The sequence below is a fragment of the Musca vetustissima genome, unplaced genomic scaffold, assembly GCF_032173495.1.
Source record: "Musca vetustissima isolate MV318-11 ecotype Yass unplaced genomic scaffold, APGP_CSIRO_Mvet_v1 utg1380, whole genome shotgun sequence".
Classification (NCBI taxonomy): Eukaryota; Metazoa; Arthropoda; class Insecta; order Diptera; family Muscidae; genus Musca; species Musca vetustissima.
The window spans coordinates 69,589-91,187 of record NW_026872767.1 but is presented as its reverse complement, the minus strand read 5'-3'; the positions used below and the strand labels follow the sequence as shown (position 1 = coordinate 91,187).

Below are 21,599 nucleotides of genomic sequence, written 5' to 3'. Positions count from 1 at the left end.
TATAAAAGATGGCTGCCTATATCGCAAATGGGAAAGTGAGGACGGTAAATCTCACCGGAACTTGATCGTCGTCCCAGACTCCAAAATAAGAGATGTCTTGTCGGAGTTTCACGATGGGCCGAGTGGAGGACATCTTGGCATAGCAAAGACCGCTGAAAAGGTAAAGCAGAGATTCTACTGGGTCGGCTGTCAAAAATCCATTGCCGACTGGATCGCCAATTGTGAAAGGTGCATAAAAGCTAAAGGTCCAACACGGAAGAGTCGAGGCTACATGCAACAGTATAATTCAGGAGCCCCTTTTGAAAGAATCGCAATGGATGTAGCTGGACCGTTCCCCACGAGCGACTCTGGGAACCGGTATGTCTTAGTGGTCATGGATTACTTCAGTAAATGGCCGGAGGTTTATGCTATCCCAAATCAAGAAGCCAGGACAATTGTGGATGTGTTCAGCAAAAATTGGATTTGTCGCTATGGTGTTCCATCTGAGGTTCATTCCGATCAAGGTAGGAATTTTGAATCAGCGATCTTCAAGGAAATGTGTGACTCCTACGGAATTAAGAAAACCAGAACGACGCCCCTACATCCACAATCAGATGGCATGGTGGAAAGATTCAATCGCACCCTTGAAGAACATCTACGGAAAGTGGTGGACAGTGGCCAACGAGACTGGGATGAGCATATTCCAAAGTTTTTATTGGCTTATAGATCGGCCATTCATGATTCCACATCCCGGACCCCAGCCAAAGTTCTGTTCGGAAATGAATTAAAGCTACCTGGCGATTTGATATTCGGTGCTACCCCAAACGACGATGTGAACCAAGATGAAGACAGCCAAAACTCTTTTAGTAAAGTCCACGATGCAGTCCGACATCGAATAAAAATGGTTAGCAACCGCATGAAGGCAAGGTACGATCGAGCGGCAAATACCGATGGGTTTCAAGAAGGGCAACTGGTACTATTGTTCAACCCACAACGAAAGAAAGGACTATGCCCCAAATTGCAAACGCACTGGGAAGGACCCTACAAGATTGTCACGAAAATAAATGACGTCGTTTATCGCATCCAGAGGAGCGACAGTCCCAGGTCGAAGATGAAAGTTGTACATTTGGAGCGGCTGACCCCCTACGGAACGGGAACTGTGCCTATTCGGGACGAACAGGCTTAAGCGGGGGGCAATGTTACGAATATAACTTTAGATTTAAGTTAATTTAGATGAATTCCGTTAATTTAAGAATTTGAATTGTAACGTAAATTTCTACTACGCAGTTTATTTGAATAACTTCACAACAACAACCACTGTATAGATTTTTCTACATCCTTCCATTTCCTCTTTCATTTTCTATTTTGTTATTGTCGTACAATTCTTGTTAAACGTCATTCCTCTTTCTTTGTTATTCCCTCGCCTGTATATGTGTTGTTGTTATTCCTCTTTCTTTGTTATTCCCTCGCCTGTATATGTGTTGTTGTTATTCCTCTTTCTTTGTTATTCCCTCGCCTGTATATGTGTTGTTGTTATTGTAAGTTTGTTTACTCAAGTTTGTTGTTGTTATTGTTACTCAATGTGTTTGTTGCATTGGTAGATTGTTCGTGATCTAGGTGTTACCAGATCGTCTAGAAACTTCTGTAGCGACAGGCCGGGCTCATATAAATAGAGGGAATGGAAAGGCAGTGAGTCAGTTGTGAATCAGAGCGCGAATTGAAACCGTCGTGTAAAGTAAAGTGCAAAGTAAAATTGTGTGAATAAAATCATTGTAATAATCGTAATCAGAACGAACCCGCGTTTTATTTGGTACGAACTGTATCGGGAAATAAAACAACGTCTACACGGGAATAAGTGAAGTCCAAGAACGTAACAATAATAATAATATTATTATGAAATATTCATTTTAAATTGCGTCTAAATCGTGTAATTCTCAAAATCATTTGATGTGCATGCGGTTTCAAGGAAGTACTGAAGTTTATCTTCCAATCCATGTATATTTTGCGAAATTTCATTTGACGCCTAAGATGTGCCACATGTTGCATTGAAGTACCCAAAAACTCATAAAACGCGAATACTTTCCGAAAACTCCATTTGCCATTAACGCGCATCCGATTTCGGTGTGCACCCTAAAAAAATACGTCGATCTATACCGATTTCAATGTGGTCCATTAAGAACCATGGATGTGCCAGCTCACACTATTTTTGAGATAAATTGGGTACATCTCTCTTTCGGCTGAAATTTTTAAAGTTCTCTTTTCGAAAAAGATCAAAATCCGTATGAGGTCATTTATTGAAACCGAAATGATCCACAGAAAATACAATAAAAGCCGCGATATTTTCAAAAACATTTTTTCCAAATTTCGTGTTTTTGGAAGGCCAGTTCCCGCCGTTCTAATTGATGGATTTTCACGAAGAAGATTTTATATCATCCGAAACGTAAAAAACCTTATCATTCAGTTGACAGATCTACAAATTTGACCCGAAAAATAGGTTTTTTAGAATTTTGGTCGCACAAAATTTTCACCTTCGGATGAGTATTACCCTGAAGCTGTGCATACTACATACACAAAATATATACCAAATTACTAAGAATCGCGACTACAATAATCTTATAATCGATTTTTAGAAATTCCTGTATGCGTATTAAAATTCAAAAAACACTCAAAGTCGAGCTTCAAAATGTCAGCATCATTTAAAGGTAGATACAGTTAAAATTTTGAAAAATGATACATAAGGGGCGTAGTCCCCATTTTGTTGGTCTATAGTTTTACTTTGACACGAAGACAGTGGAATGAGTGACTTAATCACAAATCGATACAGAACATAAAAAACTGGTACGCCTCAACCTGTTTTTACACATTATTTTACATTAAAGTAGACACAGCTTCCACCAAAATAAAGTTTGGAGTTCAATATCATGAACAGTTTGCAACGACAGATCAATTAACCCAAAACTATTCACTTTTTTCATATACATAAGCAATTCCCGAGTTATATAGGGGTGAACCTCCGCTTCAGTCATGTTAAAAAATTGGCAATATATATTTTTTTTGAATTAGTACTGAAATGGTACTAAAAAGTACTAAACCTGTATTTCGTTGGAACGGTTGGAAGTAGAGCTCCGAAATTTGGTATGCAGCTCTGTCAATAGTATGTGTAAACAAATTTTGGAAATTAGTACTAAAAGGTACTAAGAAGTACTAATTATTATATTTGAATGGAACCGGTAGAGATACATATCTGAAACTCGGTATTTAGCTTAAGATATGGCAAATAGAATGTTGTTCGAAAATATTTTTTGGAAATTAGTACTAAAATGTAAAATGTACTAAATATTATATTACAATATAACCGATAGGGATATAAATGTGAAACATCGAATATAGCTTTAAGTATTACAAATAGAATATTATGCATATTTTTTTTTTGGAAATTAGTACTAAAGTTGTGATAAAAAGTACTAAATAATAAAAAACAATGGAACTGGTAGAAAAAGAGAACGGAAACTTAATATGTAGCTTACTCTATTGAAAATATAAAGTTATGCATATTTTTTTAAATTCGTACTAAAATGTTCTAAATCCAGGAGTAAACAAATCTGATTAACATCGTCAGTAGCATAAGATGCCTTGGTATCATTATTGACGATAAGCTAACATTTGATAGTCATATTGATAATGTAGTCACCCACACACATTTAACATTACGCCAACTTTATAACACAGATTTAATTCTACCCCGCAATATAAAGATACAACTGGTGCATTCACTAATAATGTCTCATATACTGTACTGCATTGAAATATTCTCTGGTACAACCAAAACAAATATGAAAAGGATTAAGCTATCGATTCACAGAGTTGTTCGTTATATTTTTTCGCTTAAAAAGTTTGACCATGTTAGCACTAAAGTTAAACAATTTCTTGGTTGTAGTTTTTGGACATTTATAGACTGTAGAACATTAATGCTGTTTTATAATGCTACTAAGAAGTAAACTCCTGATTTTCTACTACAAATGTTTCCATTTTGTCAGTCAAGCCGAACAAACCAATTAAAGGTTCAAAGAACTATCGGTCAGATGAATAAATCATTTCAGGTGCGAATTGCCAGAACTTTCAATAAGCTCCCGCATTCCCTAAAGCAATTTTCATTATCAAGCGGCACATATAAATTAAAAATAATAGACCACTACGGTTCTACTTAATTATCTGTACTTTATAAATATGATTTATAATGAACCCTTTCGGCAATACCTTCGAAGCGGAAAATCGGGTATGCTTAAATTGATTTTATGTCTAAAATATTTAAACAAATTCTAATATTATTTATTAATGTTTTTTGAGTAGTTCTCAATTTTTCTACCTAAATTAAAGTATATCATCTTTTTTTAATATACAAATTTAAATTCTTATATTTTATACAATGTTGTTTATTACTAAATATTGAATATGTCATATTAATACACTTACTTGAGTAGTTAGCCACTTGCCAAACATTCAAATATATTATTATATTTAGAATAATATCTTCTAAGATATCATTAAGAAATCTTGTTAAATGGAGTAGTATAGTTTACAATTTAATTGAAATTATAATGGAAAATTTATGGATTGAAATCTGAAATTTAGTAGTTAGCTTAACTATTGATAATAGAGCGATATACGTAAATATTTTTGGAGAACTGTCCTAAATATTGTACCACAGAGAATGGTAAGAAATAAAAAATTAAATTTAGAGAGAGTAAGAGAGTTTTCCCAAATTAGAAAGTAAGGATATGGGCCTTTATTTGAAGTGATTTTCGACTATGTTTGGAATAGCGCTGATTTACCATGTAAGCAATTACAATTATTTTTGTGTTTGACAAATTTGTAATTTATTCAAGATCCCAAATGATAAGTCAATGCAAATCCTGAATATGTCCCCCTCACCACTTGGTAGTAATTCACAGCCACATATAATTATACGAAATCTTCAGCGCGAAACAAATGAGGCAGAGCAACAGCGGTAATTGTAAACGTTTAGGATGTGCTTGAAGTTTACCAAAGGGATCTCACTCCTATCAATGAAATGGAGGAAGACACGAGTGAGGTGGAAGAGGAACTTCATGTCATCCCTCCAGCCGCTTGTTTCTCTTATCTTACTTTTACTATTTTTGATTGATCATGTTCATCAAATTCTCCACAAAGATTTACTTGGTGTTTGTTGATTTATTGACTCATGGTTCTCATTAACTGTTTGTATACACAAACATTGTTTCTTTTAGGATGTTCGGTATTTCAAATGGGGTAAATAAGTCCACACTTTGGTATAGCCTCCATATAACGGTACCCCTAATATTCGGATTTTGGGCACGTATTTCAACTGTTTTCAAATTGACTGTTGTTCGGTATTTGGATTCTCATTATATAGCACACCTCTATACCAAAAATAATCATCATTGGGCCAAGTTTCGGGGTAGCCTCATATAACGATACCTTCCATTGTTCAGTACTTTTGGGCACATTTTCAATTGAATTGGTTTCTGACTAGGTAGCAAATCTGCCTACCAGAAACTATCAATGTCGGTCTACTTTTTAGAGTTTCGTGCGGATTTTACGTTTGTGTCCAAAATATTATCACAAGAAAGTAATTTATTTTAAATACTCAAGTCTTACTATCATGTTATTTGGTATGCGATCAATTTATTCGATAACCTGTTAGATAAAGAATAACTTAATGTAACATTTCTACAACAAATGTGTCCTGCATTTTGGATAAAGAATAAATTCATGTGATATTTCAACTATGAATGTGTAGAGCATTTTTGATATTTTGAAATTGTGAATAATATTCTCATTTGTTGTAAATTCTTCTTAATAATAATTTATTTAGTCATTCTCAACGGAAACTCGAAGTACTCAGTATGATATGCCAGATAATGATATACATTTATCATTATCTGGCATATCATAGTTTAGATACATACCTATATCCCATCCAGGTTCATTAAACATATTTTCCTTTTCGGCGATGACATACCAGATGCAGGCTAACCAGTGAGCTACAAGTGAGAACAACAGCATTAACAACGTTAGAATCATTGCGGTATATTGGGAATATCTGTCCATTTTCTGTAGTAACCGTGCTAAACGTAATAGGCGAGTAAGTTTCACCAAATGAATATGAGACTCCTGAAAGTACAGAATAATAATAAAGTACACTTAAAACAAACCTAACTAAATGCACAAAAAGTATCATTTAAAAATTAATCAAGAATGTTCTCTAAATGTTAAAAAAATACAATATTTTTACACATATTAAAAAATATAGAGATACTTATAAGAAAATTGTTAAAGGTATTTATTTTTTAATTGAAACATCTATAAAAAATTAGTTAGACCAATAGAAAATTTAAGTACCAACTGAGAGTTGCAGCAATAGTTTTTATCTTGGCCGGGTCGAACTTTATATACCCTTCACCATGGGGTTGATACTCAAAATAACTAAAACCAATCGGGATAGTATCTTGAACATCCCAAAAATGACGCGTACGTTTAAAAAAGATCTCTGCAATCCTCCATAATTGAAGGTTGTCAGCAATCATCTATGAGTTAAACGGCATTTACATTGGAACTTTTTCCGGGTTAACCTACTCTATGAGGATTTATTTGGCATGTATACAATGGAATTGACAATTGAAACCTACTGGGTTAACGAAATCCGGTGCAATGTAAACGTACTATTAAAATTAATCATTTCTAGTATGGCGTTTCAAAAATTTCCGTTAAAAACGTTCCCAACATCCCCAAAATGACGAAAATTGGTGATACGCTATATTCCGTTTGCAATAGCAAACATCTCAGAAGTGCTAGCAATGTGTGTGCAAAATAATGGAATCTGATGGAATTAACATACCATGCACACCATGGATTTTCTACAAAGCAACAAACAGATGTAATTTACACTGATTTTAGTAAAGCGTTTGATACGGTGTTACATAAACTTTTATTATTTAAATTGGACGCCATGGGTTTTCCATTCAAAATTTTGTCCTGGATTTCATCCTACTTGCAAAACCGTACTCAAAGCGTGTCTTATAATGATATTTTCTCTAAAAATATTGATGTTCATTCTGGAGTCCCTCAAGGTAGCCATTTAGGTCCATTATTATTCGTGTTATACCTTAATGATCTTCCATCAGTGATTCAATTTTCTAAAGTGTTGATGTTTGCTGATGATGTAAAACTTTTCAGAAATTTAGACTCACAAAATCAAGCCCTTACTCTACAAAATGATTTGAACTCTCTTGAATACTGGTGTAGTATTAACGGCATGTCACTAAATATTAAAAAATGTAAAAAATTATGCCTATCTAAATGTCGTTCAATTCCTACTGATTATTTTATAGGATCTTACAAATTAGACAATGTTGACTCCTTTGTTGATCTTGGCGTTATCTTAGATGATAAATTGCGATTTAATTTGCATATTGAGTCATGCGTAAATAAAGCCAAATCTTTACTAGGATTCATAAAACGATGGTCTAAAGAGTTTGACGACCCTTATGTGACAAAACGTTTATTTGTTAGTCTAGTTCGGCCTACATTAGAATATGGATGTGTATTGTGGAGTCCGTTTTACAGTTGTTATTCTAAAAAAATCGAATCTGTCCAAACACAATTCCTGTTATTTGCTCTTAGAGGTTTGCCTTGGAGTACAGTTGAAGCACTCCCCCCTTATGAAAATCGTTTAAAACTTATTAATCTTCCAACACTAGAACGAAGACGTTTAATGCTAAGATCTATATTTTTAATAAAACTTTTACGCGGTCAAATTGACTCGAAATTTTTAATCGGTGAAATCAAGTTTAACGTACCTGCACGTCTTACTCGTAATTATATACCGCTTTATCTTCCTTTAGTGAGATCTAATTATGAGTTATGTAATCCCTTTAGATCACTATGTGAAATATATAACAACCTGTATAATCGCATCTCTTTATCTGATCCAATACATGTAATAAAAAATTCTATTCTACGTTTAGAACTGTAGAGTGCAAGCAGTTGCCAGATGTTTATGTTTGTGTTTGTCCTTATTGTTTTGTTGAATTAACTTTAAATTGTATAACCGGCTGATGTTTAATGTAGCCGGGGTTTCCCAACATTACTAACCCTCCATAATCCGGATTATGGGGTGTACGTTCTCCCTGCGTTATGGGGAGGAGGACCCCTCGGTCGGCAGGGGCGGGTAAGAGTGGCGTGGGAACGATCGAAAAGAAAAAAAAAATTTATCTACCTTAATTATTGCAATCTCTGTCATGATTTCAACAGAAGAACATTGCTAAATCAACATAAAATTTTATGCAGGAATATATACTTATGTTACTAGTACTGGTATGCTTCGTATTGAAAATGGGATATAAAACGGCATATACATTACAGCTTTTTACCGGGTTAACCTACTTTATGAGGATTTATTTGATATATATGCAAAGGAATTGACAATTGAAACCCACTGGTTTAACGAAATACGGTTAAATGTGAACGTACTGTAAGAATCCAAATATTCGAAATTTTGGAGATTTTTGACATGTTTCTTCACCGAATTGGATTTTATTTGATATTTTGGGTTCTATTTGGGTAACACATATTCTACAAAAAGTTTTCGATATTGTTCCACTATTTTGGGAAGTTCGAGCACGTCTTTCTACCGAATTGACTGTAATTTAGTATTTTGAATTCAAATTGGGTATCATATCTGTCTATCAACATATTTCAATATTAATTCACATTTTACGATGGATAAACACATTATTATCTATCTATCTATATATATATATATAAAAATGAATTGCTGTTCGTTAGTCTCGCTAAAACTCTAAAACGGCTGAACGGATTTTTTTTATCTTAGTCTTGAAATGTTCGTGGAGCTTCAGGGAAGGTTTAAAAGGTTCAAAAAATTACAAAATCGCGAAAAATTTGCAAAAAAATTTATGAAGCATATTTGCCTTTCCACGAATTTGACCTCGAGCTATTTTGGTTGCACCACGTCATGGATGTTATTTTGAGATATTTTGGGTGAAATTTGGCCGCGTATCATTCCTTTAAGTCTACATTTGTCAATTATTGAAAAATTTTCCAAATATTTTATTATTATTATTTTTTCAATGGGATTGACATTGTATTGAAACTATTTTATATGAGTATACCTAAAAATTTAAAAGTATATCATTGTATTTACACGCGATCATTGTATGTACACATTTTTCATAGAATGCACGTAAATAATGCGGCAAATGCTAGGATGGAAAATCAGAAGACATTCTGAATGAAGTTCGTGTCCATTCAGGAAATTTGCTTGAAAATAATAACAGTAATAGTTCCATAGGAACATGTTGTTCCTTAAAGTACCAAATCAGATGGTACCATTTTATGGTGTTTCTATGCCTAATCATTTATCAATATCTTTGAACTTATATACAGAACACCTCGCATATAACCGACACAAAAAATGTGTATCACAGACAAAACTAATATACAAGATATTTTCTCTGCAAAATCTATCATCAAGCTCAACTGGAAAGAGAACAATTAAGGGAACACCCCCCCCCATTCACGATTTTTTATTTTTAAGATTTTAAATGGGCTGGTAAATGAATACCAATGCTTGTTAAGGTTTGTAACTTTGCACATATATATTTGAAGATTTAAAAAGGAAGAAAAATAATTTACAAAAAATTTTTGTTGTTGTCTGGTTGTTGTTTTTTGTGATTAAAGAAAAGTCCTTATTTTTGATGGCGGGCATGATAACTCCTCACTGGAACATCGGAATCTAAAAATTTCAACGGTGTTAGAAAGAGTACATGTCTGGCTCTCGTATGAACTAGGATTATTGACTTCGCTCTAAAATTAACAAAATTGCGGATCTTTGAAAAAATATTTTTGAAAAATCGCCGATTTTTGACCAAAAACCAAATTAAAAAACCAGTAAGGACTATATGATACCCTTCACCACTATGGGTATATTAAACAGGATTATTAACATGAAATTGAATGAAATAAAATATGTGATATTTATGTAAATGTGCATCTACCTAGATCTATCCATAAAGTATGTAAATCGAGTTCAAACAAATATAAATAGGTCATCCGTTGGGCTATGTCTGTAATTCTAGAAAACGCAACTGCGTAATTCTATGCTCAATTTTGTAAGTTGTGCAAAAATTGATGTCAAACTGACTAACAATTTACTTGAAATCGGGCGAAAATATATATGGAAGCTCTATCCAAATATTAAGCGATTTCAAAAAAAAACTTGTCACAGGTTAGGTTATACTAATTTCAGAACGTTTTGTTCCTATCAGCCTATTGGTTCCTTGGTGCGTCAATTACTTAAAGTAAATCTATATTAAAAGGGAGCTATATCTAAATCTGGACCGATTTTCATGAAACAAAGCAGACATAACTCTAGGCTCAATTCAGTACGTTATGCCAAATTTCGTGCAAATCGAAAGATATATAGCGACTTTTGTGTACCATTTACATGAAATCGGACGAAACTATATATGGGAGCTATATAGAAATCTGGACCGATTTTCTCGAAACTTGGCAGACATCACTCTAGGCTCAATTCAGTACGTTATGCCAAATTTCGTCCAAATCGAAGGATATATAGGGACTTTGGTGCACCATTTATATGAAATCGGGCGAAACTATATATGGGAACTATATCTAAATCAGGACCGATTTTCACGAAACTTGGCAGACATCATTCTAGGCTCAATACAGTACGTTATGCCAAATTTCGTGCAAATCGAAAGATATATAGGGACTTTGGGGCACCATTTACATGAAATCGGACGAAACTATATATGGGAGCTATATCTAAATCTGGACCGATTTTCTCGAAACTTGGCAGACATCACTCTAGGCTCAATTCAGTACGTTATGCCAAATTTCGTACAAATCGAAAGATATATAGGGACTTTGGGGCACCATTTACATGAAATCGGACGAAACTATATATGGGAGCTATATCTAAATCTGGACCGATTTTCTCGAAACTTGGCATACATCATTATAGACCTAAATGATTAGGCTGTACCAAATTTCGTGCAAATCGAAAGATATATAGGGACCGTTTACATTAAATCGGTAAAATATATATATGGGAGCTATATCTAAATCTGAACCGATTTTTCCCAATTTCAATAGGGTTCGTCCTTGGGCCGAATAAGTGACCTATGCCAAATTTCATCCAATTCGGATCATAAATGCGACCTGTACTTTGTTTACAATTTAACATGCACAGACAGACAGACGGACGGACATGCATAAATCGACTTAGAAAGTGATTCTATGCATATTCTCAAAAGGAACCATGTGTCTATCTCGTTTCCTTTTGCCTGTTACAAACATATGCACAAAGACATAATACCCTGTACCACAGTGTGGTGAAGGGTATAATAAGGAAGATCTTCACCGATTGGCTTTATCCTGGTTCATACGATAGCTATACGCTCACAGAGAAACGTGTAAAAATTTGGAATCGATTGGGTTATTAGTTTTTGAGTTATCGTGCCCACCATTCGCAAAAGAGAAAAACGCGTTTAAACTTTGAGAAGCCCTTTAGCCGCCACTTGATGCTGACACAATAAATCGGCTATATCTTCAAGAGTTCTTGAGATTTTCACTTGAAATTTTGTAGGGACATTATTGAATTAGTGTAGATTCGAATTAAATCAAAAAATTTTTTGACCCCGAGAATGGGGGGGGGGTCCCCTTAACGAAAAACCAGTAAACCAGCCAAAGCAAAATACCTAATGTGAATGTTATACCAAAATTTACATCGAAAATATTTATTATAACAAAGAGTCTCATGATGTTACCTATTCAGGTTGGACATGTGACTATAAAATTGCAAATTGCAAAAACGGGGGTAAGAACTTAAACATATCGAAAAATTAAACGGGAAATATTTATGGTGTATTTTTAAAATGTTAAGCAATAGTGCATAATTTCTGGGATGATATTATTTATTCACTGGAATCCATTATGTCTAATTATAGCCAACTCTTTGAGAAAATTCTGTCTTTATTTAAAATACCGAAAATGGGGCGGGACCAGTATGTAGGAGCTATATCGAAACTTGGACCTAAATTGAGATTTTTTGCAAAAATGTGTGTTACCCCCCAATATACCGGAATGACATATTACAGCTATTACAATGGGAATGGTGATATATTAGGTTTTTCTAGGAAGATTTGACACCACTTGAGTAATGGTATGGGGCACACCATTATATGGGTGCTACCCGGAAACTTGAGCCAATATTGATAATTTTTTGTAATGATATTTTGTACTCAATGATGATCTAAAACAATTACAGCCAATTTGCTTGGGAGCGTAACCAAACTCCTCAAAATACCGAATATTATATGTCCAAACATGCCCAAATCCCCAAAGGATCGAATAATGTGGAGGGTTTTGTACTCAATGATGATCCAAAATATAAAATTAAGCCAAATTTCGAATATTATATATTGATAGTTTTAAGTAGAGATATTTTCTGCTCAGTAAGTATCCCTATTAAATTAGAAGCAATTCTGTTCAAGGCCGTGCCCAAGATATTGAGAGCTACCATTATATTGGCGGTAGCCCGAAACATTAATAATTTTTGGTACGGAAAATACCGTGAAAATTCCTCATATTACAAAATACCGTTTTATGGGGGCTACCTTTAAAAAAGAACCAATATGGAACATTTCAATACCAAATATCCTAGGAGTAGTAATGTATGTGCAAATTTCAAAGCTCTCTCATAGTGGAGGGTATAAAAAGCTAACTTAATATTGGGCTACCGTAATGAGGAAGTCTTTTAAATATATTGGGAAAATGTAATAAAATCCGAAAGTCAAACTTATATGCGCATTTAAATTTATTAAAATTAATTTTTTTCCACGAATAGAAAAAAATATTACAAAGATCTGCACACTTTACCTTATAGTGGAGGGTTTAAAAACACATCTAAAATTCCGAGAATTATAAATCAACAATATTGCTGGGCAAGACAACGTTTACCGGGCCCGCTAGTTTATGAATAAATTTTGTGAATTCAATAAGTGCTGCTATAAAATACTCAGCAAGATCAGAATATGTAAACCCTGTAAACGTTTTAATATAACTCCCTTATCTGTATGTAAATCAAAAGTATTTGTGTATACAAAGATCAACTACTTCTCTTGGATAAAGAAATAGAAATAATAGAAATACTAAAAAATGCTATAGAATGACATTTATACCCTCCACCACAAGGTGAAGTGTATATTAAATTTGTCATTCCCTTTGCAAAACTTCGGAACAGGGTTTAAAACCCAGCATAAAAAATATTAGAATGCTAAAAAATATTGACATTATGACTAAATTAGTAAACGGCTATTTTTTTTTTTTTTTTTTTTTTTTTGTTCGTAACTTTTGTCCCAAACACGTATTGCACATGCGAGCTTTTTTGTTATGACTAATCGGAAGTACAACAACATATTCATATTTCGTTGTCGACGAATAATCAGCAGAGGGTTGTTTTTAAATGTTTGCGTGATGCCAACGCAAATTAGATAAAAGGGAAATTTATAAGGAAAAGAGCACTTTAAAACTAAAACTGTAACTAAATTATATATTAAATATAAACCTTTATTATGCTAATTATTATTATGCTCATTGTCTTTACCCAAAAAATAATAAATTATCACAATCGCGATTTTTTTGTCTCTCATATAATTATAATTTCTAAAAATCATGAAATATATAAAATATATAGTTTTCCAAATACCTACATGTTCTACATTTAGCTCCATTCAGCACTATTCGAATACAAATTACAGATTTTCAAGACTACCTACATATATTAATCGTACCTCTAATTTTAACCAATTTAGTATTATTAGTACACATTATTACAAATTGTCAAAACTACCTCCAATCCTACATTCAAACAGTAATTTTAATCCCAAATTTAAGAATTCGAATCCAATGAAATTTTACAATACACTTCGACAGTAGTTTTATTTCCAAAATTCAAGATTCTAGCACTATTCGTTCACTCACTCGTTCGAATTTCCATAGCAGTCTTGATAGCTCAATCCTACACTTCAACATTAAGGGGACCCCTCCCATTCTCGGTTTCGGTTTTTGATTTAATTCGAACCTGCACAAATTCAAGAATGTCCCTATAAATTTTTAAGTGAAAATCTCAAAATTTTTTGAAGATATAGCCGATTTATTGTGTTAGCATCAAGTGACAGCAAGAGGGCTTCTCAAACTTTAAACGCGTTTTTCTCCAAACAGCGTGTTTACGAATGGCGGGCGCGATAACTCAAAAACTAATAACCCAATCGATAATTGTGCGAAGTCAATAATCCTAGTTCATACGAGAGTCAGACATGTACCCTTTCTAACACCGTTAGAATTTTCGGATTCCGATGTTCCAGTGAGGAGTTATTATGCCCGCCATTAAAAATAAGGACTTTTCTTTGATCCCTTAACGACTTTTGGGTTCCCTTAATCTAAATTCCAAATGTCAGTTTTCCAGATATATCCGTTCATGTTCTCTAGCAGTAATTCTTAATTCAAATTTGAGGTTTCCATTTCTATCCGACTAACCAAATCAAAATTGTACCAAGTGTAGTACCATTTGGTACATATAAATTAATTTTAATCCAAAATTTCAGGATTCCAGCCCTATTCGTTCACACAAAAACAAATTGTAAAATATTTGTTACCATTGAGTACTTTTTGTTCCCATAATTACGAATTTCCTAAATTTGCTAAATCCTACACTCCAGCAGTAATTTTAATTCTAAAATTCTGAAGTCCAGCTCAATCAGTATATATAACAAAACATACTTATTCCATATCTCAATTGTACACTCCAACAGCAACCATTATTCCAAATTTTAGGTATCTGACTGTTTCCGTTCACCTAAATCCAAATTTTGCCAAATCTATTGCCGTTTAATACTTTTCGTACACATTAATACTAATTTCCAAAACTGTCTCTATAGCTCAATCATCAGCAGTAATTTTAATTCCAAATTTCATGTTTTCCGCTATATCCGTTCACCCAAAATCCAAATTATACTAAATTTAGTACTTTTCGTACCCATAAGTACGAATTTCTTTAACTAACTCAATTCTGTACTCCAGTAGTAATCCTAAATCCTAATTTCACCTCTATACGAAAACCCCAGCTTTATCTCACAATCCACACTCACTTATCGCCAAGCCCTTTTATACATTAAGATAAATTCGCTATACAGGGCGAGAAAAGTTTAGATTTTTTCGAATTGGTCACCTTTGGCACGAATTATGACCTTCAAAGGGCCAATGAAACCGCCACACATTGCCCGAATGTTGCCATGCGGTATTTTGTCCCATTCCCGTATAAGCGCTAGCTTAAAGTGATCGACACTTTAGTATTTTTAGTGCCAACATTGCTTTCAAAATACTCCAGACACAATAGTCAACGGATTGGTATCCGGAGATTTTGGTGGCCAATGTGCGCTGGAAATGAAGCGAAGAACCTAATTTTTAAACCATACTTGGATGGCGCGTGCTGAGTGCGATGGTGCTGAATCCTGTTGGAATTTCCAAAATCTGCGGCCAAATGTTTTGCGTGCCCAAGGCTTTAATACACCCTCCAGAATATTTTCGCAATAATAATCGGCATTTATTCTGATGCCACGGTCGATTAATACGAGCGGAGAGCGACCATCGGCTGTTATGGCGGTCCACACCATCACCATGACCGGCGCACAGTGGGAAAAAATACCGATCTAGAGCGCAGAAAATGAACTTGAAGGAAACTTTAAAAAAAGTAATGCAGTTTTAAAGTAGAGTGTTGAGTGTACTTAAGTCCGTATAAAATAATCCGAATTAATAAGTTATAACGGAATAACGGTACATTTAATATAGATATTTTTTCCAATGTTAAAAATGGTATTTTTTAGCTATAAAATTGCGTGTGCATTCTGTGAATATATTATTATAGACTTTTGTCCATTTTAGATATATAGTATTAGTATTATTAAATGGAAGCTTTTTTAAGGTTTTGTTCAAATAAAATTAAAAATTTGTGAATTTTGTTGATATAATTGATCAAATATGACTTGGAATAGATCACAGCATAGCAGATTAGAAAAAAACAAGTTCAAAATGTCTGTCCTAAGGTTCCAGAGTAATGGGTGTGAGTATGAAAATGAGGGTATGTAAGTAAGCTGCTCCAAACATTGATTTTAAACTCATGCACTGAATATACATTTAGTCCAAATGTCTTTCTAAATAAAAATTGAAATTACAACAAAATCGGTTGTAAGAGTCTTCTCAAATACCGCAGGTAAAGGGTCTACTTTATTAACCCTGAAAATATATCATTAATGTAACATGTATGGTTTTCGCTATAAGCAAATTACAACAAAATTTCGTCATTAACACCAAACATCAACTAATACGAATTGGGCCTGTCTACCTTACATGCAAGGATCCGATGTTTAGAATGTATATTGCACATTTCATACCGACTGGTTTTGAAAATGTGGAAAATTAATAGCTCCGATCGGAACAACAAACGATGGCAATACTGCTAGGCGTTTTTTTAGCCAACCTGTCTTGGTATCGTCAATAACTGGTGTTGATGAAAAATTTATTAAAAATTTTAGTATCAGCCTTTCAACCATGGCCTGTGGATATGCTATTAACGCAGAGTCATTTAAAAAACTTACGGAGGAAACATTATATTATATCCTTGATTCTATATGCCTTCAAGCATACATAACATATAATTGCATGGAGCTGATGCAGGGAACTGTACACCAGAAAAATTAGTCGTGAGGAAACAATGAGGGATCTTTTCAATAGTTTGCTATTTTCTTCTGATCCAAAAATATCAAGTTTGTCTCATAGTACTTGCCACTATCTGAAGAAGTCCTTAAACTACTGGATGATCCAATGCTACCAAATAATTCATATCAAAACTCGGATTCTGAATGTGATTAGTATTTAATAAGTAATGCCTATATTTTATAAATAGTTTAATGTTTTAGATATATAATATTAACAATAATAAAGATACATATAATAACAATAGTGTTTGCCCTTAACCCACTTTTTACCCTCCAAATGTTTCAGAATTTTAAAAAGAAGCTCCCATTTTAGGAGTACTTTTAGTTATAACGAAAAATGTTGATTATTAAAAAATGTTTAATAAGCTTCAAAATAGTAATTTTGACCTAAAGAAATAGAAATTTGGACCAAAAAAAAAAAAAAAATCGGCGCTTAGTGGGTTAAAAAAACTTGCCAAATTTTTTCATAAAATAATTAAAATTGTTCATCTAAATCTATTCTTATCCATACACATAAACATACAGTAAAACATCTACTTTTATTTTCTGCGCGTTAGATCTGCATTTTTTCACACTGTGCGGCGGCACCATGACTACCAAAAACTAGTTGCTGTGAACTATATGACGTACATCTTTTTTCAAGAAATTTAAATTTATGGTAAGTGTTTAAAATTAATTTTATGATATGTTGCTTACAGATTGTTGAACAGTTAAATGACTTAGCTGCAACTACCTTACAGACGCAGGTGTCGAACCCTTTTAAAAATAGGAAATATGCTATTAAATGTTTTGCCGGCCACAAAAAACGGAATACCACAAGCACGCGATGATGACGACTCAGGACTTTATATCGAGAATGAAAACTGTTTCAAGACGAAATGTCACCCTTCTAACGAGCTTGAATCTGAAATTGTTTGATCGATACTTACTGTACGAGAAATCTTTCAGTACAGCCATCTGTCAAAAAAATAATGGATTTCTTTTCCCCCAACCTAATATATTCGCAATATGTTGAAAGTAATAATCTTATATATTTCTGTGATCTCGACGAAGATTAAATGATGTCTTTAGTTTAAATACATTTTCACGATTAGTATTGCCTTTCTACAAAAATATATTTTGTAGTTTTTAATAAACATACACGAATTTAACATGTTTTCAAATGACCTATTTTAAAATAAAATATTCTTTTATAATATAATCATCTACATCATCAGCGTGTATAAGAGGTATTCATAATAAATTTGTAGACCTCATGAAGATTTATATAGCGAAGGATTCCACATAATTAACTTAAAAATCTTGATTTTTGATTTATTTCGCCCTTGGAGCAAATGTGCGATATATTTAGTTAAAGTACTTACTTCTCCGTTATACAAGTCTGATGCATATAAATGGTCGAATGGTAAAGCTGCCAGTACATCAACAACGAACCAACCTTTTAGATAATTTATCGCAATTAATTTAGAGTCCAAAACAACTTCTCCTTTGCTAGAGACGTATGTTGTACGAAAATTGAGTAGAATATCTGCAAATATAAAAACATTGTTTTAATTTTACTTGTAAATTTTATTTGTTAGCAAAAACAGAAAAACTCAAAGATTTATCCACCACAGTTCGATGTATTTCAATCAGCCGTCAATTCTAAGTTTTGAACAGAGTAACAATTTTATTCTTTAAAATACAAATTTAAAGCATTTTAAGTGCAACTACGCAATATATTGCAAAACCTTATTGGACGTTGTCTGTTTACTTTTCTCAGTATTACTGCAAATGATAATAAAACTGCTTACTCTCTAAAATATAACTTACTTAGTAAATGTTACTGTAAAAGTAAACAGACACAACTACTTATTCTTTGTACATACATATAATAGAGCAAAAAATCAAAGTCGAAATTATACTTTTTATTAATCCCTATGTTGTTTCTTAATAATTCATTAAAATATATGCGCTACGGGTTATGTAACCTTGTGCTAGCGCTTTTGGCGTTTTATGAATAAGTAATTGTCACTTGTTTTGCGCCTACTTTAAGCATCAAGGAGTATCAAACTGTCATTCGGACAGACAACCACGCAATATCGTTTGCGCACAGGCATATCGTTGCCAATACAGTACTACTGTGGACCACGGATATAAAAACATTTTATATAAATAAAATCCGGAAAATTTTTCCCAAACATGAAGTCGTTTTACATGCAATCTACAGTAAATTGCTTTCATATAAGAACCTCTCTTATAAAAAACACCAATTTAAATTTCATTTGAATCCAAAATATCAATTCAAAAATAGGCTAGATAAACAATAAAAAAATCGCACCAAAAGTAATAATGACTCGGAAATTATAACCAGATCATGTGGGCTAAAACCATCGACTATACACTGGATGAATAATACTGTGGTGAGGCCCATCTTGGTGGAACTGTCTGAGCCTCTAGTCGACATCTAGTAAATTAGACAAGGTACAAAGAGCCGCCGCGATTTTAGTTACAGGAGCCAGAAGGAGTACGCCACAAGCAGCTCTGAACGCAGTGCTGCACTTCAAGCGTCTGGGCCTCAGCATTAAGTGTCACGCCGCGCGTAGCGCCCTAAGGCTGCATGAACAAAAACTCTGGCGGAACTGTACCTTTGGGCATGGTAGTATTCTGAATGAACCAGGTATGGCATTGGACCAACCCGCTAAACTAAGCGACTATATATCACCAATCCCGAGATTTGACGATGTAAATGTCGTTATTCCTAGTAGAGACGATTGGAAACGAAGTAACCCTCTTCTGGACGATCTGGCCTTCTATACAGACGGATCCAAGATGGAAAAAGGTATTGGGCAGGCGTCTACTGTGAAAGGTTAGGTCTTGAGTTAACCTACGAGCTGGATTGCAACTGTAGTGTTTTCCATGCTGAAATCTTCGCGATCTGGAAGGCAGCGGAATTGATAAATAGTCTGGATGCAGAGGTCGTTGAACCGGTGACTATCTTTGTGGATAGTCAAGCGTCTCTTAAAACCATCAAATCTTGTTACATCAAATCCGAAGCCGTCCTCAAGTGTAGAGCAGCTCTGGAAGAACTTACCTATAGCTATCGGTTGTGTTGGGTACCAGGACATTGTGACATCTTGGGTAATGAAATAGCGGACGAACTGGCTAGACGAGGATCTCAATCCACCGATCTAGAAACTGATGACTCAATCAAACCACCCATATGTCTTTTTTATCAGAACTTTGAGGCGTTCCTTGTCGAATGAGCCTGTGAACTTTTGCACAAAGAAGCTAGGTGCAACGAGTCAATATCCATTTGGCCGACTCTGTCTACCAAAAGAACGCACTCACTGTTGAACCTGAGGAAACGGAGACAATTGAGCATCTCCTGTGTCATTGCCCAGCCCTAGATAACAGGCGGCACAGACTAGTGCCGAGTCTCAGCTTCTTCTCAACAACCTAACCTGCTCTAATCTACAGCATGTGTTTAATTTAGATCTGTATAAAAATAATACTTTTTATTCACCCCTTTTGTGGTCTTCAATTATTCGTTAAAATGTTATGTTAGCGCTTTTGACGTTTTAACGAATAATCAATTGTCACTTGTTTTGCCGCCTCTTTTAAACATCGAGGAGTACCATACTGTCAGTCGGACAGACAACACTGCAATATCGTTTGCGCACAGGCATATCGTTGCCAAAGGTAAAATTGTTTACCATCTATTCAACCAACAATAAACTATTGAATATTATTACTAAGAAAACTATTGTGTTTTATTTTCTTCTTTACTTTCACGGCACACGGCTTTACGTACACACCCTACCCTATGGTCCACTGCTCTACGCATTCGGCGTACTAACTCCCATTGGCGGAGCCCCTCTGAGCTAAACAGCATGTTTAGAAACATAAAGTAGTTAGGAACATACAACCTTGACATGTAACATATCTTCTGTCTGACTCCTAGAGCCATCGACATTCATTCCTCCTTCATTTAAGTATGTAAGATTCTGAATTCTCCTTTAATTCCCTAATCTTCTCTCCCCTACAGATCTGTCTTTGTCTCTTCTCTTAACTATATCTCTTCTTGTGGATGATCACAACGGACCTAACCGGTCTCAGAGTGCTGCAGCCACATAAGTGACTGCACATCCCCAAATCTAACCTAACCATGTGTGCATTAGGGTTATGGGTTTTTACGACCTCAAATCCCTGAGTTATAACATCAAAAGTAATCATGCCTTGGAAATTATGACCAGATCGTGTGTACATCAGGGTTATGGGTTTTTACAACCTCAAATCCCTATGTCACATTAAGATGAGTTTTTTCATAAGAAAAAAAATCATTTGAATATTTTTTATTTATGAGAATTTTTGAAATTTTGTTTTGAGTTACTGTATGCAAATATATAATTAACTCTTTGAGCCCCGAATTTTTAATTCTTTGTAACTATCCTAGATAGGATATGGACAAAATTTGATATCGTTATATCCATGCATTCGGGAGATACAGCACATTCTTAAAAAAAATAAAAGCCCAATATCAAGAAAACCAAAAGCAAAATCGACAAAAAAAATTATTTTTAATTCTTCTCTATACTCTGTTTATTCGTACATTTCGAATACGAAGCGATTTAAATAATTTTGACTGTATACACAAATTAGTACTGTACTGACCCAATCGGAGAAACATTGGAGAAACAAACTTGATGTTCAATTGCATAAATCGGACGAAGATATATATAAGTTTTAACCGATTTCATCCAA

At 34.1% G+C, this 21,599-nt stretch overlaps 1 long non-coding RNA gene across 1 annotated transcript in view; it reads right to left on the bottom strand.

Annotated features, from left to right (window-relative positions):
• Positions 1-18,292, bottom strand: part of LOC133338178 (uncharacterized) — a 48,529-nt gene extending 30,237 nt beyond the window's left edge. The window contains exons 1-2 of the long non-coding RNA XR_009754624.1: positions 18,221-18,292; positions 5,949-6,153 (exon numbers count right to left, since the gene is read on the bottom strand). This is a non-coding gene — a long non-coding RNA (uncharacterized LOC133338178). The remainder of the gene's footprint in view (positions 1-5,948; positions 6,154-18,220) is intronic.
• Positions 18,293-21,599: the final 3,307 nt, after the last annotated feature.